The 27,514-nt window shown below is 41.7% G+C and overlaps 1 long non-coding RNA gene across 3 annotated transcripts in view; it reads left to right on the top strand.

Moving 5' to 3' along the window:
* The window catches only part of LOC137507193 (uncharacterized), a 145,751-nt gene that overhangs the window by 45,946 nt on the left and 72,291 nt on the right, over window positions 1-27,514 (top strand). For all 3 annotated transcript variants that reach the window (XR_011020473.1, XR_011020471.1, XR_011020472.1), the window contains exon 3: window positions 19,301-19,384. This is a non-coding gene — a long non-coding RNA (uncharacterized lncRNA). The remainder of the gene's footprint in view (window positions 1-19,300; window positions 19,385-27,514) is intronic.

Here is a 27,514-nt window from a genome sequence, read left to right as displayed (position 1 = left end):
ATATGTTTGCCCAAACTATTGGCAACAAAAAGATTAGTGGTATAAAGTCACTGCCCTTCCATTATCATTATATCAATGTGGTAGTAAAACTAGCAAGTGAAAAGTATACTGCATAAACATATGTCATTAGGGGGGTCTCTGTGGCTCTCTAATGTTTAAACATGAACTTCTTGTTACAAATTAACCCTCTTAGCCTTAGCCTCATCCTGTACATGGACTTTCCAGTGTTCAAATCATCAATCTAATTACCAGCCACGGGAGAGGTACAACACAGGAGATGTTAAAGGAAATTTTAAGTAAAAAAAGCCTTCCTATACTTGAGCCTGTAGAAGTAAATGAAGAGTAAATGTTCTCTTGTCCCAGATTATAAAGCACAAATGAGGAACACTTTGAAAACATGCATAGAACAACAGGGGCTTGATTCACTATGCGGTGCTAACCTACTTAGCACGTCTAAAGTCTTTAGGCGCGCTAACCAGGGTGCTAAGTAGGTTAGCACCGTTTTCTCAATCAGATCGCGCGCTAAGTACCGCGCGCAAAGTCCTATGCGCGCGCTAAGTCCCATCGGCTTTAATGGGCACTTCGCGTGGAGCACCCTGCGCTCTGTGCAGTGCGCGCATAAAGTTTTACGTGCATAAAGTTTTGCGCGCCTAAAGAAAAGCTCGTTTAGACGTGCTAAGGGGGTTTTCACAGGCATGCTAACAGTTAGCACCGCTTTGTGAATCATAATATGTTTAATTTTAGATGAACACTGATGTATGGAGCCCAAAAGAAGAAGCTGCTTCCCATTTTAGCACTAGCTGCTTCCCATTTTTTGTCTGAACATAATGGATCTGTACAGAATTTAATGGTATATGGCCTAGAATATATTCAGCTCAAAATTACAGGTGGCAAAATGACTAGTAGGTCTTACAAGAAGAAGCACGGAAGATATTTTTTCTGTAGTCTTCATCCCTCTTGAGGAAAGTATCACAAATAACTTTTTTGACACATTAACTTATGTTTAAGTACCCCTGTTGGATTTTCATGAAACATCATGATTTGATCACTGTAGCAACTTTATATGAATGTTTCCTCTTTACATGAGTCTACAGAAATGTGTTACTTGCAGGGAAAATAATGCATTAAAACAATGACTTCAGTCATTTATGCCTCTTTGGAACTCTTTGACTGTCTGCACCTGGACTCTGGAGCACTGTCCATTTAGGATTATACATCTTGCTGTAGTGTGGGGCTATTCAAAGTTTGTTTGGATGTTATTTCAGGCCTTTTTGAGTCCCTCTTTTTATAAATGTATTGTTACAGGCCAGTTTTACACTTGTGGTCTGCATTTGTGGCGCAATGCCCTACCCACTCTGCAACGTACCGCACAAATCACAAACCTATGACCCTGAGGCAGAGGGCACCCACAAGGTCATATGCATAGCACCACTCTCCCCCCCCCCCCCCCCCCCGGTACGACCTTCGCAGCATGGCATACTCCCTGCTGGACAGGAAGTACCATATTTAAAAAAAAAAATATATATATATATATATATATATATATATATATATATATATACACTACTAGACCTGGTGAATCCATGATGAAGGGGCATCTTGTAGAATGTGCCCCATTGTACCTCATGCCCCCTTGTACCTCTTGTGTGTCCCTATGTCCTATTCTGTCCCCCTTGTGTCCTCCTGTGTCCCCCATGTGTCTGGGACACAGAGGGCAGACAAACACTTTAAAAAAGATTGGGTTTGTTATAGTTATGGTTATAAAATACTTTTTTTTTGCATTTGAAGCATTATACATTTGAGAAATGCTGTCAAATTTTAACCTGGTAAAGAATGGTATTTTTTAACTCTTTAAGAAAATAAAAAAAAAGAAAGAAAAAGAAAAAACTTAAGACTAAACTATAGAAAAAAAAAAAACTAAACAAAGAGAGATCTGTAGGAAGCAAAATGTCTTGTTAAGCGATGACTACAGCCACAAGAGGTCACTGCTAGAAGATGGGCCACAGATTGAGAATACAATGAGCCTGTCTCCCACCTCCCAACAGGGAGTTCTAGAAGCCAGAGGGAGCAGCATCTGACATCTGTTAAAACAAGGCTATTGGCTGCTGCAGATCTCGCATACTGAAACTCCAAGATTTCTGCAAATTTAAAAGTGCCAAGTCCTATTGCTAGTTTTCAAGCTGCCATTCTTCATTTTCAATGTCTTTATTGTACAGCTATTATATAAAATGGTTATAAGATGTTGCATGAGCCACTGGTGTGTATGATACTGGCTCTTCAGAAAGAAAGGGAAGAGGATTGCATTAGAAAACTGTGTGCACATAAAATTAATATAAATAAGGAAAATGAAAAAAGAACACAAATGTTGCCAGCAGCTGCACTCATATGCTCAAGCAGACGCAGCTTCAGAGATCTGCACAGATAGAACACATAGATATGTTATATATGCTTTATTTATGGAATATATTACCATGGTGACCTGAGATAAATAGTTATGTGATGTCTTGGATTAATTTTTTTTGCATATATTAAGGTAACTATGAAATCTTGAGCTTTTCCTTGTGTATGCATTTATTTTAGTTTGTTTGGCAACCTGCAGAGCTATTATCTTGGTTAGATAGCTTAGTTAATGAATCACCCTTTCTACATTTTACATATACCCCATGTTTAGCATACCTTTACCTTTGTGTTTTGTGTCATGCCCAGATACAATATATCTTCCTCTGACTCGCAGTGATTTTAAAGTATTCTTAAAGTGTAACTGTCCGGCATAAAATCAAAAATCAATTCTTTATTTTTATCTGGTAAATAAGTAATACGGATGCTAACCAGGCAATCCAAAAGTTAAAATCTCTGTTACTTTTCTTTTTGGAGCTTTATGGAGATGAAGATTTCATTTTTCAGCACGACCTGGCACCTGCTCACAGTGCCAAAACCACTGGTAAATGGTTTACTGACCATGGCATTACTGTGCTCAATTGGCCTGCCAACTCTCCTGACCTGAACCTCATAGAGAATCTGTGGGATATTGCGAAGAGAAAGTTGAGAGACGCAAGACCCAACACTCTGGATGAGCTTAAGGCCGCTATCGAAGCATCCTGGGCCTCCATAACACCTGAGCAGTGCCACAGGCTGATTGCCTCCATGCCACGCCGCATTGAAGCAGTCATTTCTGCAAAAGGATTCCCGACCAAGTATTGAGTGCATAACTGAACATAATTATTTGAAGGTTGACCTTTTTTTGTTTTAAAAACACTTTTCTTTTATTGGTCGGATGAAATATGCTAATTTTTTGAGATAGGAATTTTGGGTTTTCATGAGCTGTATGCCAAAATTATCAATATTAATACAATAAAAGGCTTGAACTACTTCAGTTGTGTGTATTGGAATCTAAAATATATGAAAGTCTAATGTTTATCAGTACATTACAGAAAATAATGAACTTTATCGCAATATGCTAATTTTTTGAGAAGATCCTGTACAGAAGCAAAAAAGGACAACCCAGCATGCCCTGCAACTTCCTTTGTGCGGCAACGTACCAAATAAGAGTCAGGTAAACTGGGGAATGATCATTTATAAACAAGAAAAGTAATAGAGATTTTAACTTTTGGATTGCCTGATTAACATCATTATTACTTGTTTACCAAATAAAAATAAATAATTGATTTTTGATTTTATGCCCGACAAATACACTTTAAAATAACCATCTGCACATGCTTAGTATACTTAGTATGGGACCTTATCAATAATGCAATATATTTGCATTACTGAATTTATCTCTGTTTCTAAATAGAAGCTCGCCATGACCATTGTTTACATTAAAAATAAGTAATGACCAGCCCATCTTCAGTATTTGCATATGCTATCAGAACTTCAGTAAAGGGATAGTAACGAGCGTGGAGAATCAGTTTACAGCACTCCAAGCAGTGGCAACAGTTTAAAGTGGAATCCGAGATAAACTTTTACTCATTGCATAATTGTGTTCCTTTCATATAGTTTATAGGGCATTCCTCAAGCCAAATAGTTTTTTGTTTTGTTTTAATACTCTAATTCCCTATAAACTAGACAAGCCTCGCCCACAGCTCCTGTTGTGCCTTGGCACTGTAGCAAGGGCTTATGGGAGCTCAGTCTGGTCAGGAGGAGGAGGAGGAGGTTACTAGCCATTTATTTCAGAGGCAGAGGGGATGAGGGAGGAGGAGAGAGGACTGAATTTACTCTAAACTTTAGATAAGATATATAGACAAGTTACTTGTTATAGTTAGTTTTTCATCTCGGATCTGCTTTTAATAGTGATGAGCTAAAATTTCACGTTTTCATCATAACAACACAAAATTTGCAATTACGACACAAAATCATAATGTTTAATTATCAGAAATGTTGTAATTTTGCATTGTAATTTTACATTAAATCGTAATTTTGTGTTTCATTTGTAATTCTGCTGATTTTTTTGCGGAATTATGAAAATTACAGGTAACATGAAATTGTACACAAAATTTGTTCCCAAAAAATACTTATAATTAGATTGTATGTTCATCACAAAAACAATTGCAATTACGAAAACAGGAATACAATTTATACATTATGATTGGTATCAGAATTACAAAAATTACACATTACAATTATCACTAGTTTGAAAGCCCCTTATTCAAACAGGGATTGGGGCACAATGTAGCACAGCACAGCCACTTATGCTGTACATTTTGAGCATAACATGCGTGCAACCTAAAAAAGGGCTTTATCAAGCCTTGGTGTCTACAGACAGGAATGCAGGTATGGACTTGGCATTTGCATGCACCTACCTACAGTGAGAAAGAAATCCCAATATATGCACACGGCTGTAATAGTATGACTGCCATGGCAGCTACGTTTTGGCAACCCTCCCAGTAATTCTGTCATAACCCAGGCAGAGCTTACAACTTTGGCCAGCTGATAATAATGAAATAAATCCATATTGGGCTAAAAGGGTGAAGGAAACAGGCAATCTCACTTGTCTCTCACTCTCAGGCTGGCAGCTTATGCATTGAACTCTTGGATATTTTTACCCACTGGTGTTCTCAGGGAAACAAAGGTCAAAGCAGTCTTAGGTGTAGAGAGAGGTGAAGAATCTCCCTCCACTACTTGTGTAGTTGATCATCATTCCTTTACTGAACATCAAATTTGTGCATGGGTAAAAGTGTACAGAACAGCAGTGGTTTGGCTGGGTGCCTGCAATGTTGTTGACTGTAGGTGACATTTGTTTCATGAATCCATGCTCGGGCCTGCACTTCTTATTGTGCTCTATGTCCATAAAAAGAGCATGGGAGTGCCAAATGAAAGTTGTATTTTTAGTTGAAATGATCATCCAACAACTGCTTGCACATTCATGCGTTCCAGTGAAGCACAGTGATTGTACAATGATTGCGTGAAGCCCCATGTGTAGATGACTGGTTTCTCTGTTCTAATAATTCAGCATGTGACTGTTGAAATGCTTTTCCCTTCATATCTAATGCAGATTTGTAGAAAAAGCAAAAATGAAAGAAAAGCTGGCACTGCTGTAGTGGCTTCATTTATTATAGCAAAACGTCAATATCAAAGGGTTAAACATTTCTTTGTACAAAATTGTGTGAAAAAATGATTAGCACATACCAGAGTGAGTGAGGAGGTGCTGCAGATGCTGGTGGGTGTCGGGTATAGGATGCCTTCATATCTGATGTCCCAATCTCCACCAAGCTCTTTACCTGACGTCAAGCCTTCGCTTGAACGGTAGACTGAATGCATCTACCTGACTACCGTTGCCACCAAGACTTGTGTGTGCAGGATATAGGATCTGAAACCAGTGGAGAACCTGAAAGCCAAACAGAGATGGAGTTTAGGAGCCAGGCCAACATGAGGTCAAATGACTGAGAAAAATGCATGAGAAAAGAGTGTAGTCGTAACAGCAGAGGTCAAGGCATGCGGAAATCCAATATGTAGTCAAGGGTAGCAGAAGTCTAAAAATAATCAATCTGAATCACACCTAGCCGCTTAGCTCTAACAACTAGCAACTATCAGGGGTGTGGAGCTCAAACAGGAAGAGACCTTAATGTGAGCAGCAACCAATCAGAGATCAAGCTCACCAGGAAAAAAAACATAATTTGCCTAGTGAGAACCAGGATACTTTTTGCAATACCTAGAGCTGTCACTGGGTGACAGCAAAACTCCTGCCAGTTGTCCATCTAACTGATCAATTAAGAGCATATCGGGAATGTAGAAAAACAGACCATCTCAGATTCTTAACACTATCATAGCACTTTATGCAATTAGTATTCTCAACATTTCTTTCTGCTATGGATATTCATGTATATCTGTAAGGGCTAATTCATACTACAAGAGCTTTTCTAAGCACTTTGTGATTTGAAAAGCTTTTGCTAATGTTATCCTATGTGAGTGTTCTCACTGGAGTGATGTTATTTTGTAAAAATCCGCCATAGCATTGCATTAGCAAGAGCTTTTCAAAATCACTAGCGCTTAAAAAGCTTTTGTAGTGTGAATCAAGGCACAATTGCGGATGAATACCATAGTTTCTCCTTTTATGAGAAAATGTTTTTTCTTGTTTTCACTTAATGTTTATTGATATTATTGATACATGATGTGACTGAACACTAGTTTATAGATTGTATTGTTAGTGCTAAAGAGTATTTTGTTAATCTCATGTTTTGCATAGTGTTGAGGTCTATTTAGGTGGTTCTCTTTGCATTGCTGCACCTTACTCATAAGAAAATAAGATTTTTTTTTAAGCTCATTCTATCATAGACAAGCCATCTGCGAGTTGGAATCTTTAGTGTTACATTTTGGCCACAGTGTTTAGTAGACCTTGTACTCAATGTATCTCTTTGTTTTATAGAGGAAATCACTCTACCATTTTCAAATAGCACTTTAGGGGTATAGCAGATTTCTATTTTTATTATTTTAGCTACAATATGCTCAAACGTGTGTTCATAAGCTTAATATGCTAATGTAATTTTACTTGTTAATAGACTGCATTTACCTAATCTCTGAGAACAGGTGTCTTCTTGTGCTTTTTTTCCTCTCTCGAGTTATTAAAAGAGAAAGTTATCAATTACATATCTTTTTCCTCAATGTATTCTTCTCAAAATAGCCTGAGAAATACACAAAGGCCCGTGTCACATAAGTGAGAATGTAGCAGCTCTTTGTTACTCCCATGTTACAGCCACTAATTGCTGCACTATTAACCATTTATTTTAATGCAGTGATATACAGTAGCTTGTAAGTGCTTGATTGCTGAAATGCGAACAATTGATACTACAAGTTATCTGTGTCTGTGACATTGTTGTTCGCAACAGATGCCTTCTTTTTACATTATTAGGTACAAATAGCTGTTTGACCAGTAGTGTATGGATTATTATTATTTAGTATTTTGGGGAAGCCACACAGACACAGGGAAAACATACAAACTCCTTTGCAGATGTTGACCTGGCTGGGATTCGAACCGGGGACCCAGTGCTTGCAAGGCAAGAGCGCTAACCACTACGCCACCATGCTGCCTGTATGTTATGGATCACCATAACAATCAAAGTTGCTGCTGTGGGGCCTGTAGCCAAAGAGGGCTGGGTCTCAGTGGCCAGAGCCAGACTGGACTGGCACCATTTGGGACACCAGATCACTTGGGGGTTGTGCAGGCTACAGTCAGCAACATCAGAGTATGGAGCGTCAGAGAAAGCTAAAGTGCAACTCTCCTTCCGGGATACTCCTTGTTTCTCTGAGCATCCCAGTCTCCATAGCAAACCACACTGAAGCCACTTCATGTGATCAGCTGCGCATGTGAATTAGTCACACGTCGGCGGGACAAACTGGGTAGAACTGGTAGTGAGAGTAGACTTGGTTGCCAATCAGGGACAGGTGAGATACTCACACTCTCCACTCCTGCTTACTCCACATGGCTACTTAATAATACTATGGGGGAAGATGGGGTGAGAGGGCACAAAGGCTTCCTAATACTATCAGGGCATTGATGAGGGGGCCCAAAAACAAACTAATACTTCTATCTGGAGGGAATGATTAATAGGGGTGCCAAAAGCAAGCTAATACTACTATATGGAGGAGTGAGGAGGCACAAAGGCAACCTTATACTACTATCTGGGGGTAGGATGAGGGGCTACCAAATACCCTGGATAGGAAGAAGTAAATGATTGTGCTCATTATCCCTCTGACCCTGAAATGTTATGTTAAGCTATATTAATTGTAGCATTGCTTTGACAATGTATGATAATGAAGATGAGGACTTAATAATTGAGGCTACCCATTCTGGTAAAAGCAGCAGATTTCTGGCAGCACTACAGGACAATTACTTGACCCAAATGGTAACGGAACCAACTAGGGGGAATGCGTTACTGGATCTGATCATTTCTAATAGACCAGATAATGTATCAAATGTGCAGGTTCAAGAACATTTGGGAAATAGTGATCACAACATGATAACGTTTGATCTGGTGACTGATAGGCCACGGGGCAGCGGGACCACTAAAACTATGAATTTTAGAAAAGCAAAGTTCAATCAAATTAGGCAGGCACTAAGTATGGTGAACTGGGATAATGTACTACAAGGGGACAACACTGAAGGGAAATGGCAAGCTTTTAAACGTATTCTCAATCAATATTGTAGTATGTATATCCCATATGGAAACAAAATGTCTAGGAATAAAAAAAGGCCTCTATGGATGAATAGAAAGGTTAGGGATAAAATGAAGAGGAAAAAGAATGCCTATAAGGTCCTAAAACAGGAGGGGACTGAGGCTGCACTAAGCAATTATAAGGAGTGCAATAAAAATTGTAAAAAAGAAATTAGGCTGGCAAAGATCGAAGCTGAAAATCAAATCGCTAGGGATATCAAATCTAACCCAAAAAGGTTTTACAAGTACATCAACTCTAAAAAAAGAAAGGTTGACTGTATAGGAATCCTAAAGGATGAGGGTGGGAACTCAATGGTGGACGACCAAGGTAAGGCAGAGTTATTAAATGCTTTCTTTGCTTCTGTCTTCACAAAGGAAACAGCACTGTTGCAAATTACAGAGGCAGAAGAGTCTCAATCTTCTAACTGTAATATTAAATACTTAACGCAGGAAGAAGTAAAGGCAAGACTAAATAAATTAAAAATAGACAAGGCACCTGGCCCGGATGGCATGCATCCTCGGGTCCTAAGAGAATTAAGTTCAGTTATAGCTAAGCCCCTTTATCTTATCTTTTGTGACTCTCTTGCAACTAGCAGAGTCCCAGTGGATTGGCGTACAGCCCACGTTTTCCCATTATTTAAGAAGGGCAAAAAATCTGATCCAGGAAATTATAGACCTGTAAGCTTAACATCAGTTGTATGCAAACTATTTGAGGGGTTACTAAGAGATACTATACATGACTTCATAGTAGAAAATAATCTTATTTCTCAGCATCAACATGGGTTTACTAAAGACAGGTCCTGTTTGACTAACATGCTCAGCTTTTATGAGGTAGTGAATGCTAATATGGATATTGGGAATGCTGTAGATGTGATATACTTGGACTTTGCAAAGGCCTTCGACACTGTTCCCCACAGAAGTCTGGTGCAAAAGTTGAGGATGCAAGGACTGGGGAAGAGTTTGTGTGCATGGATAGGGAACTGGCTAATGGACAGAAAACAAAGAGTTGTGGTCAATGGATCGTACTCAAAATGGGAGACTGTTAGCAGTGGGGTCCCACAGGGGTCTGTACTGGGTCCAGTGCTCTTCAATTTATTTATTAATGACCTAGTAGATGCAGTAGTGAGCAATGTTGCTATTTTTGCAGATGATACAAAATTGTGCAGAATCATCAACTCTCAGGAAGATAGTGTCATATTGCAACAGGATCTGGATAGGATGGCTATATGGGCACATACATGGCAGATGAAATTCAATGTTGACAAATGTAAAGTCATGCATTTTGGTCGTACCTATGGTCTAGCACTATACAAAATAAATGGGATACAGTTGGGAACATCAAACTTGGAGAAGGACTTAGGAGTACTCATCGACAACAAGTTAAATAATCGTACTCAATGCCAAGCCGCTGCAGCTAAAGCGAACAAAATTTTGGGATGCATTAAAAGGGAAATAAAAACTCGAGATGCTAGCATAATATTGCCCCTGTTTAACTCTCTAGTAAGGCCACATCTGGAATATGGAATTCAGTTCTGGGCACCACATTACAAAAAAGATATTGCAGTTTTAGAGCAGGTGCAGAGACGAGCTACAAAATTGATACGTGGGATGGAAGGTCTCGCTTACCAAGAAAGGTTAGATAAACTGGGTTTATTTAGTCTAGAGAAAAGACGCCTTAGAGGAGATCTAATTAACATGTATAAATACATTAGAGGGCAATATAATAGCTTGGCGGATGAGCTTTTTGTCCCTAGGCCTTCTCAAAGGACTAGAGGACATGAGCTGCGCATGGAGGAAAAACGTTTTAGCCATTTATTTAGGAAAGGGTTCTTTACAGTAAGAGTGGTTAAGATGTGGAATGCATTGCCACAGGAAGTCGTTATGGCAAACTCTTTACCTGCATTTAAAAGGGGCTTAGATGCTTTCCTTGCGTTGAAAGACATCCATGGCTACAATTACTAGGTTATGCCTAATGATGTTGATCCAGGGATTTTATCTGATTGCCATCTGGAGTCAGGAAGGAATTTTTCCCATTTGGGGCTAATTGGACCATGCCTGGTGGTTTTTTTTTCGCCTTCCTCTGGATCAACAGGGGTATGTGGGGGACGGGCTGGAGTTGTACTTTGTACTGGTTGAACTCGATGGACGTATGTCTTTTTTCAGCCAAAATAACTATGTAACTATGTAACTATGTAATGGTTTTATAACAGTTCTGATTGTTTGAAAACACACATTGCCTGATACTGATGCAGGCCACACACTGCACATTTTTACATCAATGAGATGTTTAATTTGATAATAACACATCCATATTGAACACAAATAAAATACAAAGTAGGGCTTTGGTTTTTATTAATCAAATTATCAACAAAATTGTATCAGAAAAAGCTGTAGTTTTAAACAATCATGTGTGGGGAGGGTTGGCAAGAGATTGATGGCCTCACAGCTTTGTACTTTATTAACCTCCCTAGCAGTATTGACAATTATAGATGTCAATACAAAACATGCTGTGAACAGTATAAACGTGCATACACGTCAATACTCTAATGCACTGTATACTAGACCTTTGCTTGACACATTTTGGCAAGTTACAGGAAAAAAAAGGTTATGAAAATTAATAACTTTTTGCACAAAAATCCTGGGGAAATTGAATGCCAAGGAGGTTAAGGGCTGGTTCACATGGATGCTTGGCGGCGTTGGGCGGCCGTAAGCCACGTCATCCTGTGACATCTCGTTCGGGGGCGGCGGTACGGCGATCGTCTGCTTCCATTCGGGATCAGCGTTTTTCGTCGACGCAAGGGGACTTGAAGCTGTGGCGGCTAGGCAACCCTGGACGCTGCATGCGGCTTCTAGGGCCGGTTGAAACGTTACGATAAATTGGGATCGGAACGCCGCGTTTGCGCAATCGACAGTAATCATCAGTAACCGCGAGATGCTAAACACTTCCATTCACTTGAATGGGGGCGTTAAGCCGATGAGTCCCAAATGCTTGCCGGTAAATGCCGACAAGTGTCCGTGTGAACCAGCCCTAAAGGATACAAAGCTAGCAGTGTTGGCGGTCCTATCAGTTTTTAAATTAATTTCTGCTTTTATCTTATTGAAATTGAGTGATGCAAAGTGATAAAATATTTGCTTCTCCATTGTTTATTTCTGATTGATTGTTTTCTGTATCAGTGTTCCATTGTATAGTGCATGACCCTTAGCAAGTATAATCATAGAGTACAGAAGAATATTGTGTTTAACCAACTTAGTACAGTACTGCCTCTAACTTCATTATCATAGTCACAGCTCTGTGTGTTATCCCCTTTCCTCAAGTGATAAAATGGATCAGGGCACTGTCAGTATTAGGGTTTGACACATTAATGCTGGGCTAGGCAGCAAGGTCTCTCAGAAAAAAATAATCCTGCCTATGAATTTAAGAAAGAAAAAATGTCACAAGTGGGTACACATGACCTTATCTGATATCCACAGTGGAAGATTTACAAAATGTTTTCCATCCATCGCCATGGAACTTTATGCTGTAGTAGGCAATAGCTGCAGTGATTGCCAGTAAATAGCTTTGATTTTACACAGGGTTTCTGAAAAGCAGAATTTGTATGAAACCTTTCTGCACTCTCAGATAAATATTATTTGTATTTTAAAAATGTTCAATTAAAAAACAGCTTAGCCCTCCTCACTCTTTATTTATCCCATAATCCGCTAATGGAGACTGAGTGGCAAGTAAACATGAGCCAGGGGAGTGAGGCTCGCCGCTCACCTTCTAGTAAATACCAACCAACGTCAGTGGGGCTTTTAATATTGGCTTGGTTGCAGAACACCGACACACTGGCCCATATGCAATTTACTTTTTACACCTGAGTTTTCTCCTAGGAGATATATTTTCATCGTCTGTTTAAAATAACTTTTCAGCACTTTGCAACTGGAAAAGTACCAAAAATAGATGAAGAAGTACTGTCAAATTCATTTTGATTATTTTCTTGCTTGCTGCTGGTTTAAAGGGCATTTTATTGATAATTTTGAAAATATCACCCAGGAGAAAACTCAGGTGAAAAAGTGAATTGCATATGGGCCACTGTCTTAATTTGATGCAGATGATCAGCATATATGAAAATCCCAGCAAGGGTTGGCAGTTGTCCACTCGTGGGAGACTTTAGAATCAAATTAAAAAAACTCTAGTGAAAAATAAAAAATTTGATTTACCACCTGAATTCATGAAGAAATTATCAACATATTACATCAACATATATAATTGCATATTATATGTAAAAACACATAGTTACACAGAGTAACACAGATTTTAAAATAGTAATGCACATTTCTTTGTACGTTTATGTTAACCTTATTCCCAGGCATAATTTGGGCTAAGTGGCTTGCACTCTTACTTTTCAGGTCTGGTGTCCTAGTTTCAAACCTCAGGCTAGACACTATTTGCACAGAGTTTGTGTGTTCTACCCATGTTTGTGTGGACCTTATTTTTAGGTACACATTTTTTTCAACAGCCCCCAACCCCCCCCCCCCCCCCCCCATTAGACTTTTTGTTTTGTTCCACTGCAGGCCGATTAGAGACACAAATTGTTTAATGTACCTTGCTAAAATGTAAAATATCATTTTGCTTTGATGCTTCTACAGTTTTCTATCTGTTCCTTTCCAAGTTGTTTTGACGACTTTTCTGGAAATAATGTCTTCATTTCCTGGTACAATTAGCTTGCTTATAATGGGTCAAAGGTTAGAGCGTAAGTTTAAATGATTGTGTTTGTATTAGTGTTAGCAGCTACTTAACGAGAGAAACAAGAAAAAAAATATAAAACAATGGCTAAGCATGTTGCACATGGGTTGCGGAATTAAGCATGGCCAGCGAGCTAATGTGGCTAACAATTTGCAGTGACATTTACTGTCAGCCTGTTGCTATGTTTGATAACATTGCAAAAAATCAGGTTCCCAATTAACCAAAACATCAAAACATGAAGTTCATGGTGAGAACTTTCAGAGGTAGTACATAAGGAAAGGTCAGGCTTCACTGAGCCAGCCTCCACAATATTTTAGTATTCATAAGGACTAATGAGCGCTTATGCCTCCATCTGCATGGTAATGTTCTATAGCACTGTTTTGTTTTATACAGCATTTAAGAAAACTAGTTTGGCCATTTACATTACTAAATGTACACAATATAATTTTTATATGGACCATTTAAAACACAGAACTTTCATGCCCATTTTGCTTAATTTAATTGGCTATGCAGTGTATTATCAATGTACTAAATGGATCTTAACTTAGTATTTATTACACTTATTCCCATGAAGATTAAAAAGCCTTGCTGCTGAGAAGAGCTGCTAAGTTTTGCTGGCATGCCCTTAAAAGACTATTTTTGTGAAAAACTGTAAAATGTAAAATCCATGTGTACAAACATATAAGATGCACATTTCTCCCAGAGAAAATACACTTTAAACTTATTTTAAGTAGGTAGTAAAAATCTAACTGATCTAACAGGCTTTGGGCTAATCCATATCCTCATGGTGGATTTTCAGCATTCCCTTAATTCTTTCCAAAAGCACTCCCCGGAAAAGATCTATACAAAGATACTGGCCAGCCTCCTACTCATTTGTACTCTATTTGGGCAGTTGAACTGATCAACCACGAGACAGCAAGTGCTTTTGAAGATAAAGAAAACCCAGGGAATCCCTATGAGGCTATGGATGACAAAAGCACACATAGGAAGACACAAAGCTGGCACAGGGGGACACAAAGCTGGCACGGGGAACACAAAACTGGCATGGGGAACACAAATCTGGCACAAGGGAGCACAAGGCTGGCACAAAGGGACACAAAGCTGGCATAGGGGGAGACAAAGCTGGCACAAGGGGACACAAGGAGGCTCACAGGAAGGAGGATGGGGGGCAGAGGGGACACAGTGGGGGGACAGAGGGAGACACTGAAGCAGGCCTGGATTTACCACACAGGAGCCTATGGGCACAGGTGTTCTGGCACCTTAGACTTCGCCCTCCATGATCCTATAGACCACCACTGAACCACACTGCAAGTGTGCTGGCTGTCCCAGCTGTCACTTATCCCTTACTTCGCTTCATGTCATAGGTAGCTGTGCCCCATAGTATTAGATAGCCAGAAGTGTCCTCAGTATTAAGTAGCTAGAGTTGCTCTCAAGTATTAGGTAGCTAGAGGAGCCTCAGTATTAAGTAGCTAGTGGTGCCCCTGACTGAAGGGAGATCTTGTCAGTGGAATGCCGAAAGCAGGGTGAGTAACCTCTCATTTACGCTCTCATCAGGACTTTGCATAGGGAAGGAGGGAGAGAGGCACTCAGGGAAGAGAGTGAGCCGCCTTTCCATCATCCGGCACCTGTAGGCACATGCCTACAGTGCCTTATGGTAAATCCTGCCCTGCATTGAAGGCACGAAGGAACAGAGGTGATACCAAGGGGGATACTGGAGGCATAGAGGAGGCACAGAGACAGAGATGGCACAGCATTTTGACTTAAGAACTGATTCAGGTTAAGAAAGAATCTATAGCCCCTATTTAAATTTTTAACAGGGAACTGCCTGTATTTAAAAAGATGGCAATAAACAACATATCTAGTTTACACCTACAGGTAAAATGGTATTTTAACCTACATGTATTCCTAACAAGAGCTGCCACCACCCCAAGCTATTCCAAAAGGATAATTTTTAAAAAAATTTTTTTAGAGATTGCACGGACCTAAATGTTTATTTTAGACAATCATATGTGCTTGTGGAACGGGGATATTGGGTTCATCACTAGTAAGGGAATATAATGAGTTTCATGCTGGAAAGTTTTAATTGCCAATAGAGAGAAAGACTGATCAAAAATAATAATAATTGGAAGGTATTGAAATTGTACTGAAGTTCCTAGAGAGGCAAAGAATTGTGTTTAGGAGGGCCTAAACTTGAAAGACAGACTGATTGCAAGCTTTCTGGGTGGACTGATAAAAAAGAATCCAACTTCTGAAAGAGTTGTGGGGTTTTAAACAGTATATGTAAAATGTGTTATGCATATAAAACATGCCCACTCACACCAAAAAAATATGGTTCAGTGGAAGTGTGGGGAAAAGAGTCATGATTTTAAGCGTTTCATTATATGTGATACAAAAAGGGGTGGTTTATTAGCTGTGTTGTATGTGTGGTAAATCATACAAGAGAACTAAGAGGACATTAAAAGGACAGATGTATTAAAACCTATACAATATAATATATATATATATATATATATATATATATATATATATATATATATATATATATACAGTGGTGTGAAAAACTATTTGCCCCCTTCCTGATTTCTTATTCTTTTGCATGTTTGTCACACTTAAAGGGACTCCGAGCTCTGAAAAAAAAGGAAAGTTGTACTCACCAGGGGCTTTTTCCAGCCCAGTGCTGGTCGGGAGGTCCCACGCCGGCGTCCTGGCTCCTCTCCTTCTCCCCGCTCCGGAATGGCTGGCAGGCCGCAGCCCGGGCGACACTCTCCCGAGTGTCAGGCTGCTTCTTCCGCATATGACGCGGATTACGTCACACGCCGGCCGCCTCGCGTCATCACGGCGGCCGGCGTGAAAGTACTGCGCATGCGCGCTTTGTTCGCGCATGCGCAGTACTTTCACGCCGGCCGCCGTGATGACGCGAGGCGGCCGGCGTGTGACGTAATCCGCGTCATATGCGGAAGAAGCAGCCCGACACTCGGGAGAGTGTCGCCCGGGCTGCGGCCTGCCAGCCATTCCGGAGCGGGGAGAAGGAGAGGAGCCAGGACGCCGGCGTGGGACCTCCCGACCAGCACTGGGCTGGAAAAAGCCCCTGGTGAGTACAACTTTCCTTTTTTTTCAGAGCTCGGAGTCCCTTTAAATGTTTCTGCTCATCAAAAACCGTTAACTATTAGTTAAAGATAACATAATTGAACACAAAATGCAGTTTTAAATGATGGTTTTTATTATTTAGTGAGAAAGAAAACTCAAAACCTACATGGCCCTGTGTGAAAAAGAAATTGCCCCCTGAACCTAATAATTGGTTGGGCCACCCTTAGCAGCAATAACTGCAATCAAGCGTTTGCGATAACTTGCAACAAGTCTTTTACAGCGCTCTGGAGGAATTTTGGCCCACTCATCTTTGCAGAATTGTTGTAATTCAGCTTTATTTGAGGGTTTTCTAGCATGAACTGCCTTTTTTAAGGTCATGCCACAACATCTCAATAGGATTCAGGTCAGAGCTTTGATTAGGCCACTCCAAAGTCTTCATTTTGTTTTTCTTTAGCCATTCAGAGGTGGATTTGCTGGTGTGTTTTGGGTCATTGTCCTGCTGCAGCACCCAAGATCGCTTCAGCTTGAGTTGACGAACAGATAGCCGGACATTCTCCTTTAGGATTTTTTGGTAGACAGTAGAATTCATGGTTCCATCTATCACAGCAAGCCTTCCAGGTCCTGAAGCAGCAAAACAACCCCAGACCATCATACTACCACCACCATGTTTTACTGTTGGTATGATGTTCTTTTGCTGAAATGTTGTGTTTCTTCTACGCCAGATGTAACGGGACACGCACCTTCCAAAAAGTTCAACTTTTGTCTCTACGGTCCACAAGGTATTTTCCCACAAGTCTTGGCAATCATTGAGATTTTTTTTGGCAAAATTGAGACGAGCCTTAATGTTCTTTTTGCTTAAAAGTGGTTTGCGCCTTGGATATCTGCCATGCAAGCCGTTTTTGCCCAGTCTCTTTCTTATGGTGGAGTTGTGAACACTGACCTTAATTGAGGCAAGTGAGGCCTGCAGTTCTTTAGATGTTGTCCTGGGGTCTTTTGTGGCCTCTCGGATGAGTTTTCTCTGCGCTCTTGGGGTAATTTTGGTCGGCCGGCCACTCCTGGGAAGGTTCATCACTGTTCCATGTGTTTGCCATTTGTGGATAATGGCTCTCACTGTGGTTCGCTGGAGTCACAAAGCTTTAGAAATGGCTTTATAACCTTTACCAGACTGATAGATTTCAGTTACAGTACTTTTGTTCTCATTTGTTCCTGAATTTCTTTGGATCTTGGCATGATGTCTAGCTTTTGAGGTGCTTTTGGTCTACTTCTCTGTGTCAGATAGCTCCTATTTAAGTGATTTCTTGATTGAAACAGGTGTGGCAGTAATCAGGCCTGGGGGTGACTACAGAAATTGACTTCAGGTGTGATAGACCACAGTTATTTTTTAACAAGGGGGGGCAATCACTTTTTCACACAGGGCCATGTAGGTTTTGAGTTTTTTTTCCTCACTAAATAATAAAAACCATCATTTAAAACTGCATTTTGTGTTCAATTATGTTATCTTTGACTAATAGTTAACGGTTTTTGATGAGCAGAAACATTTAAGTGTGACAAACATGTAAAAGAATAAGAAATCAGGAAGGGGGCAAATAGTTTTTCACACCACTGTATATATATATATATATATTTTTTTTTTTTTTTTTTTTTAAAAGCATAGCAAATACATTTTATGTAAGTGTTTATTAACCTTTTATATGCTTTCTTATGAATGTTTTTAAAGTAAATGTGTTATGTATGTATTGTAGTAACCAGCATTTCTTAATTAGCCTTATATCTGCGATGGTCCCAGGTCTCTGGTAATTTTAGAATTTATCTAGGAGAATGTAATGCTCTGATGTTCAACATGGCCAACACAATTGTTATACTAGTGTTTACCACAGTGGCTGCTATATAAATATTATCCAAATATGCCCCTCATTGTGCCCCTTACTGTATTAAAATGGTTGGATTGGTACTTCTGCTTCTGGGAGTAGATGGGGGATGGTGCATATGAGTGTAGCTGCCTCGAATTTTCATTCCAGTACTCGCATAAGAACATGCTCCTGTGTGCCCATTGAGATGGCGTAACTACCATTTCCACTTTTGGTACACCATGGGGGGGGGGGGGGGGGGGGGGGGAGTGAGAAAAAGTGTGCATTATATGGATTACTTTATATAAGAGCAATACGTCCCACTCACTCCCCTGATGAAGCATTGCACGAAACCCACAGAGATCCATTTACAGTGTAATGGGTCCATGATTATCATCTTTTATGAGGTGTTTTATGGAGGTGCCTTTGGATTTTCATAAATGTTTTTATGAAATAGTCTCCACTTATAGCACTTTATGTATTACTATTATTATATGGAGAGAGATCTCCCTGCACTGGATGCAAACTGGATGAACCTTTTATGCATTTTCACCTTATAGCTTGGGTCACTTGTGGAGTAGTAAGCGCCTAGTAATCCAGGTGGTGAACACTTATTGTGCTGAACACAGTGTTGCCTCTCACTTTTTGGGGGCTTAAAGAACCTGGCGCTGAACTATGTTTTTGGAACTACTACATTACCAAGATTTAAACTTTTAGCTACACCAGGCACCTAGTCAAACAGACACCTGTAATATATGCATTCTAATCGTTACCCACTTACAATTGTGTAGTCTGGAAGCAGCAGGATGCAAGGACACCAGAGGATAGGAACCACAGACTTCAGTGCAATGTTGGGTAGGGAATCTGGAATCTGAGAACGAAAAACCAGGGACCAGCCTTCCTGGGAAATGTTTTATTTTGAGCTGGAAAAAGGCTTTTAATTTTCTAATGCTAACTTGGCAAATCCAATAATGTATCTTTCTCTCTTACAGGTCTAGCATGGGGTGCCCAATTCATGTCCATCCCTGTGGAAGAATAAAGAATGAGAGCAAGTTTCAAAATGTAATCCTATAAAGGTAACTACAAAATGCAATAAAGGTAGCTATAATACAAAGTACAATAATTCCATTCAGCTGAAAAAGAAAACATGCAAGAATTAGATTTGAGATGTTCCATCTGTGGGCTTTTAATTTTGTCATAAAAACACAGAAGCCTGGCATGAACCTCTTTCCAACTAGCTAAATGCATCATCTTGTATGAAGGCTGATGAAGTATGTATGGCATTTCAAATGGAAGAGAGAGCGAAAAAAAATCATTTATGGAACTGGTTCACTAGTAATATTTGCCCACTTCTTTGACCATCTGTTTATATTGACAACCACCAACCTATGTTGTGCCAAAGTGCCCTTGGAAACTAAAAACAATTCAAATGTGGGCTAGGGTAGAGTATATGCAGAAAGACTGTGTTGTTTTCTTTTAATCGCGTTGTCAATGTGAAAAATGACAAGATGTGAAAAGTTACAAAGATGTTATCTGCCTAGATAGGCCCATAGCACATGTTCTACCACATATTAATTAATATGCACACAAAAATCTTTCTTCAAGAAAAAGCATGGCTTTACTTTCAATACAATATTCTCATTTACTTACAGCATAATGCAATTATTTAATTTGCAATCTGATCTATATTAATCATGTATGTCTACCACTGACTTCAGATGGCACAAGATGTGGCTGTCAGGCTGCTATCCAATCAATCATATTACTGTAATGTTAGACCAGCATTGTTCCTTACATTCCTCGCCTGTTAAATAAATGATTTGTTTTATCAAACTCAGTTGGATAAAGGGGTTAGAATGTATAGCTTCAGTCATATTTCATCTTCTGCCTGTTTCCTGTTGGTCAGATTTCCCTAGTTTATGATCCCTGGAACCTCCATATACACCTGTGGCTTTAATGTAAACTGGTGGTCCTTTCCCAATTCCTGTCATTGGCACCCACAATAGTAAAAGAGAAATAAAATTCCAAAAGGGTTCTACTCTTTTTTTTTTTCTTTTAACACAATCTGATATTCAACATTCTTGTTTGGGTGTAGGATTTAAGGCCTTTGACTTCCCTAGCTCTCAACAGCCATGCTATGGATTTTTGCTGATTCCTTTGAACGTTATATGACCTGTTGAATTCTTTGATGCATGAGAATAACAAGCTGCCTTTTATTTTGTGCACCAGAGACTCTCTATTAACTCTCATCCACAGAAAGTCTCCTGCAAATATTGTTGAGGAAACTCTGAAGGAGAAGATATTGTTAAGCGCTCAAATGTCTTTTTATAGCCTGGGGGTGTCAGCTGTGCTAACGCCTCTTCTTAATTAGAGGGCCTTGAACTACACTGGGTCAATTCAATACACAATACCTGTCCAGTATTTTCTATGGGGAACATATTACTGAATAAACATAGGTGAAATCACTGCAGTGTTTGGGAGGACGTAATAATAGTCTTAGAATAAGCAATTTAAAGTAAAAACACTCCTTTGTGGCATTCCAACACTGTCTTTAAGTCAGCCCTACAAATTGCTAAAATTATTATCACATAATATTTTTGATAAGCTGTGTATCTTGATTTTGAGTGAAAAATTACCTAATGCCTCCATATGGTCGATTCACAAAACTCATCTTAAGAATTATTCATCTTACTTATTTACCCTCCTGATTGTTTGAGTGAATGGGTGAATGCAGCTAAGCCTACATTCCAGCATGGCTTTGTTTCCATTATGCGCACTTCTGTGCACTCCACAGTGGCTAAACCTCCGATGGGAGATTTTCTACACTAATCTACCTTTTCCTCGTAGATGGAGTAGAGTGTCCAAAAAGAACAGGATCTTTACTACACGAGTTCTTTAAAGAGACTCTGTAACAAAAATGTCATCCTTTTTTCTACTATTCTACAAGTTCCTAAACCTATTCTAATGTGCTCTGGCTTACTGCAGCACTTTCTACTATCACCGTCTCTGTAATAAATCAACTTATCTTTCCCCTGTTCATTTGTCGCCCTGTGTCTGGAAGGCTGCCAACTCTGCAGTGTTGTTGATCTGTTATGCACGCCCCCCTCCTCCACGCCCCCTTTATGTACACTCCCATGTATGTGTGTGTTATATACATTAGGCAGCGTCTCTGCTCTCTTGTCAGTGAGAGAAGAGAGCTGCCTTTACAAGCTGGATAAATCGTCCTCTGTTAGGCTGCGAAAGGAGCTGGGCTGTCACATACTGAGGAAAACAGACACTTGCAGTGCTGTCTGCAGGAAGAAACAATCAGCCTGTCACTCTTCAGTGGATGAGAGCTGCAGGGGGGAAGAAGGTAAACACACAAATGATCTCTTGAGATTCAAAAGGAAGGCTGTATACAGCCTGCTTGTGTATTTTCTGTGTGTGGACATACTGTACATCAACCTACTTCCGGTTTTGGTGACCATTTTGTTTGTTTATAAACAAACTTTTTAAAACTGTTTTTGACTACTTTTAATGCGGCGGGGAGCGACAAAATTGTGACAGAGGGGAATAGGAGATGTCCCCTAACGCACTGGTATGTTTACTTTTGTGTGATTTTAACAATACAGTTTCCCTTTAAAAATGTGCCTTCAAATTAATGCATTGGCCAAATTTGTGATCCTATCCAAGAAACTGAATACCATGTTCCTGTATATCCATACCAACCATAGTCACCCTGCAGCTTTGCATACTTCTTGAACCTTTCCACTGGTCTCTTCATTCCTTAGAAGAAGCTTTTTGGCTACTACTAGATTCAGGTCTGTACTGTTTCCATAACCTCGTTATCAGAGGTGGAGTGAAAATGTGATATTGGACGTGGGGAACATTAAAAATGCAGCTTCAGCATTGTCTTCCATGTAGCAGGTCCTTCCTTTTGTATTGCTGAGAATTGCAAGCTGCAGTTTCTCCCAAAGCATTGGGGGCTGAAGGCACCGCCCAAAAATAGGTAATGCGACAAAACAAAAATAATTAAGGGGGGGGTCTTTACCACTCCAGATGTAAGAGCCCAAACCACAGGGTAAATGTAAAAAAATTAAATTATTTATTCAGCACCAGGGGCATTGCTAGGATTGAGTACTACAGCCAAAAAATGGGTGAGGCCATGCACCGGAATGTGGGTGTGGTCATGGGTGGAGCCACATTTACATGAACTTAACAGTGGTCTAAGTAGGCCCACCCAGGAACATGTTGGATGAAGCCCCCTCTCCATTAATACAAAAAAATAAACAAATGCAGCATATCACATAAATACAGTGTCACTTAAACATAACTAGGCAGAGTATCTGGCTTCTGTGTTGGCTGGTCTGGCTTTCTGCTGGGCGGGCTGGCCTGCTGCCAGGTTATCGGGCTGGCCTGCTGCCAGGCTATCTGGCTGTCCCCCCATAGCATTCCCTGATCTTCTAGTCGACCCCCTCCCATGCTCCCACAGGCCTCCCATTGAGGCACCATAACTCCCAGCATACCCCCATAGAAGAACCACAGCTCCCTGCATACCCCCCATTGATGCATCACAGCTCCCATCATGCTCACCATTGAGGCACCACAGCACCCGCCATGCCCCTCCATAGAAGATCCACAGCTCTGACTCTGGGGGACATGCCTAGGGGATATCCGGAGCACCCTAGAATAGATCCGTGGCACCCTAGAATACATCCATGGCACATGCCACTGATGTTTGGGGCTAGCAACGCCCCTGTTCAGCACAAATAAAAGGACAATGTGTTTCACGGGTCTCATCCCGCTTCTTCCAAGTGCCTTAAAAATATGGTCACAAGCATGGATGCCAGAAATCATTGAATGACCACATTGACCACCTCTTCTTCTCCCAAAGCATATCACAGTTCATGCTGCACTATTTACTTTTCTCACTGTGATGTTTAAAAGAGGCCAGAGCAGAACACTTTTGCCCCAAAACAAAGTGAACATGGTTGTTTTAGTGGAATGCCGTGATCTGAATTTGTTGTTTGCTGTCTACCATGCAGCAGAGTGCCTATGTGTTTTTACTTTAACTTCAACTAAACAAATTGTGGAGCTCTGTGCTGTTCATATTTAAAGGGCCCCCTGAGGTGAGAGTCATATGGAGGGTGCCATATTTATCACCGGCGTACCTACCGGGGATGCGACCCCCTCAGCCGCAGGGGGGCCCGGGGCTGCTCTGGGGCCCGCTCACTGTGCGTGGGGGGAACGCTGCTCTGGACCCCCCAGCAAGGTGCTCAACTGGCCGCAGCGTCGAATAGACGCTGCGCCAGTTCATTCCCCGCAGCCCCGCTCCGGCAACCTGCATAGTCTCCGGCAGGCAGAGCAGGGCTACGGCAAGATGGCCGCCGAAGAAGCCCTACACTGGAGACTTTGTGTCTCTAGTACAGGGCTTCGGCAGCCATCTTGCCGTAGCCCTGCACTCTCCCTGTGGAGGACTCGGGGAGCTGCGCGCCTGATGCCAGGAGAGGAGAAGACTTCTGTCAGGTAAGTGAATTGTTTTTTTTTCACAGGTGCATTTTTTTTTCTAGTGTCTGCTGCCTACATTGTTATTTTCAGGTGTCTGCTGCCCACATTGTGATTTTCTGGTGTCTGCTGACTGCTGCCCACATTACGATTTTCTGGTGTCTGCTGCCCACATTGCGATTTTCAGGTGTCTGCTGCCCACATTACGATTTTCTGGTCACTGCTGCCCACATTGCGATTTTCTGGTGTCTGCTGCCCACATTACGATTTCAGGTGTCTGCTGCCCACATTACGATTTTCTGGTGACTGCTGCCCACATTGCGATTTTCTGATCACTGCTGCCCACATTGCGATTTTCTGGTGTCTGCTGCCCACATTGCGATTTTCTGGTGTCTGCTGCCTACATTACGATTTTCAGGTGTCTGCTGCCCACATTACGATTTTCAGGTGTCTGCTGCCCATATTATGATTTTCTGGTGTCTGCTGCCCACATTACGATTTTCAGGTGCCTGCTGCCCACATTACGATTTTAAGGTGCCTGCTGCCCACATTATGATTTTCTGGTGTCTGCTGCCCACATTGCGATTTTCTGGTGTCTGCTGCCCACATTACGATTTTCTGGTGTCTGCTGCCCACATTGCGATTTTCTGGTGCCTGCTGCCCACATTACGATTTTCTGGTGTCTGCTGCCCACATTGCGATTTTCTGGTGTCTGCTGCCCACATTACGATTTTCTGGTCTCTGCTGCCCACATTGCGATTTTCTGGTGTATGCTGCCCACATTACGATTTTCAGGTGTCTGCTGCCCACATTACGATTTTCAGGTGTCTGCTGCCCACATTGCATTTTCTGGTGCCTGCTGCCCACATTACGATTTTCTGGTATCTGCTGCCCACATTGCGATTTTCAGGTGTCTGCTGCCCACATTACGATTTTCTGGTCACTGCTGCCCACATTGCGATTTTCTGGTGTCTGCTGCCCACATTACGATTTTCAGGTGTCTGCTGCCCACATTACGATTTTCTGGTCACTGCTGCCCACATTGCGATTTTCTGATCACTGCTGCCCACATTGCGATTTTCTGGTGTCTGCTGCCCACATTGCGATTTTCTGGTGTCTGCTGCCTACATTACGATTTTCAGGTGTCTGCTGCCCACATTACGATTTTCAGGTGTCTGCTGCCCATATTATGATTTTCTGGTGTCTGCTGCCCACATTACGATTTTCAGGTGCCTGCTGCCCACATTACGATTTTAAGGTGCCTGCTGCCCACATTATGATTTTCTGGTGTCTGCTGCCCACATTGCGATTTTCTGGTGTCTGCTGCCCACATTACGATTTTCTGGTGTCTGCTGCCCACATTACGATTTTCTGGTGTCTGCTGCCCACATTGCGATTTTCAGGTGTCTGCTGCCCACATTACGATTTTCTGGTCACTGCTGCCCACATTGCGATTTTCTGGTGTCTGCTGCCCACATTGCGATTTTCTGGTGTCTGCTGCCCACATTACGATTTTCAGGTGTCTGCTGCCCACATTACGATTTTCTGGTCACTGCTGCCCACATTGCGATTTTCTGATCACTGCTGCCCACATTGCGATTTTCTGGTGTCTGCTGCCCACATTGCGATTTTCTGGTGTCTGCTGCCCACATTACGATTTTCAGGTGTCTGCTGCCCACATTACGATTTTCAGGTGTCTGCTGCCCATATTATGATTTTCTGGTGTCTGCTGCCCACATTACGATTTTCAGGTGCCTGCTGCCCACATTACGATTTTCAGGTGTCTGCTGCCCACATTATGATTTTCTGGTGTCTGCTGCCCACATTGCGATTTTCTGGTGTCTGCTGCCCACATTACGATTTTCTGGTGTCTGCTGCCCACATTGCGATTTTCAGGTGTCTGCTGCCCACATTACGATTTTCTGGTCACTGCTGCCCACATTGCGATTTTCTGGTCACTGCTGCCCACATTGCGATTTTCAGGTGTCTGCTGCCCACATTACGATTTTCAGGTGTCTTCTGCCCACATTACGATTTTCAGGCGTCTGCTGCCCACATTACGATTTTCAGGTGTCTGCTGCCCACATTGCGATTTTCAGGTGTCTGCTGCCCACATTACGATTTTCAGGTGCCTGCTGCCCACATTACGATTTTAAGGTGCCTGCTGCCCACATTATGATTTTCTGGTGTCTGCTGCCCACATTGCGATTTTCTGGTGTCTGCTGCCCACATTACGATTTTCTGGTGTCTGCTGCCCACATTGCGATTTTCAGGTGTCTGCTGCCCACATTACGATTTTCTGGTCTCTGCTGCCCACATTGCGATTTTCTGGTGTCTGCTGCCCACATTACGATTTTCAGGTGTCTGCTGCCCACATTGCATTTTCTGGTGCCTGCTGCCCACATTACGATTTTCTGGTGTCTGCTGCCCACATTGCGATTTTCAGGTGTCTGCTGCCCACATTATGATTTTCTGGTCACTGCTGCCCACATTGCGATTTTCTGGTGTCTGCTGCCCACATTGCGATTTTCTGGTGTCTGCTGCCCACATTACGATTTTCAGGTGTCTGCTGCCCACATTACGATTTTCTGGTCACTGCTGCCCACATTGCGATTTTCTGATCACTGCTGCCCACATTGCGATTTTCTGGTGTCTGCTGCCCACATTGCGATTTTCTGGTGTCTGCTGCCCACATTACGATTTTCAGGTGTCTGCTGCCCACATTACGATTTTCAGGTGTCTGCTGCCCATATTATGATTTTCTGGTGTCTGCTGCCCACATTACGATTTTCAGGTGCCTGCTGCCCACATTACGATTTTCAGGTGTCTGCTGCCCACATTATGATTTTCTGGTGTCTGCTGCCCACATTACGATTTTCTGGTCACTGCTGCCCACATTGCGATTTTCTGGTCACTGCTGCCCACATTGCGATTTTCAGGTGTCTGCTGCCCACATTACGATTTTCAGGTGTCTGCTGCCCACATTACGATTTTCAGGCGTCTGCTGCCCACATTACGATTTTCAGGTGTCTGCTGCCCACATTGTGATTTTCAGGTGTCTGCTGCCCACATTACGATTTTCAGGTGTCTGCTGCCCACATTGCGAGTTTCAGGTGTCTGCTGCCCACATTGCGATGTTCAGGTGTCTGCTGCCCACATTGCAATTTTCTGGTGTCTGCTGCCCACATTACGATTTTCTGGTGTATGCTGCCCACATTAGGATTTTCTGGTGACTGCTGCCCACATTGCGATTTTCTGGTGACTGCTGCCAACATTGCGATTTTCTGGTGACTGCTGCCCACATAAGGATTTTCTGGTGACTGCTGCCCACATTAGGATTTTCTGGTGTCTGCTGCCCACATTACGATATTCTGGTGACTGCTGCCCACATTACGATATTCTGGTGACTGCTGCCCACATTAGGATTTTCTGGTGACTGATGCCCACATTGCGATTTTCTGGTGACTGCTGCCCACATTAGGATTTTCTGGTGTCGGCTGCCCACATTACGATATTCTGGTGACTGACTGCTGCCCACATTAGGATTTTCTGGTGACTGCTGCCCACATTACTATATTCTGGTGACTGCTGCCCACATTACGATATTCTGGTGACTGCTGCCCACATTAGGATTTTCTGGTGACTGATGCCCACATTGCAATTTTCTGGTGACTGCTGCCCACATGGCGATTTTCTGTTGACTGCTGCCCACATTGCGATTT

Source organism: Hyperolius riggenbachi, chromosome 1, assembly GCF_040937935.1.
Source record: "Hyperolius riggenbachi isolate aHypRig1 chromosome 1, aHypRig1.pri, whole genome shotgun sequence".
NCBI lineage: Eukaryota > Metazoa > Chordata > Amphibia > Anura > Hyperoliidae > Hyperolius > Hyperolius riggenbachi.
Note: the sequence above shows the minus strand (reverse complement) of the source record. Positions and strands in the feature narration are given on the sequence as shown.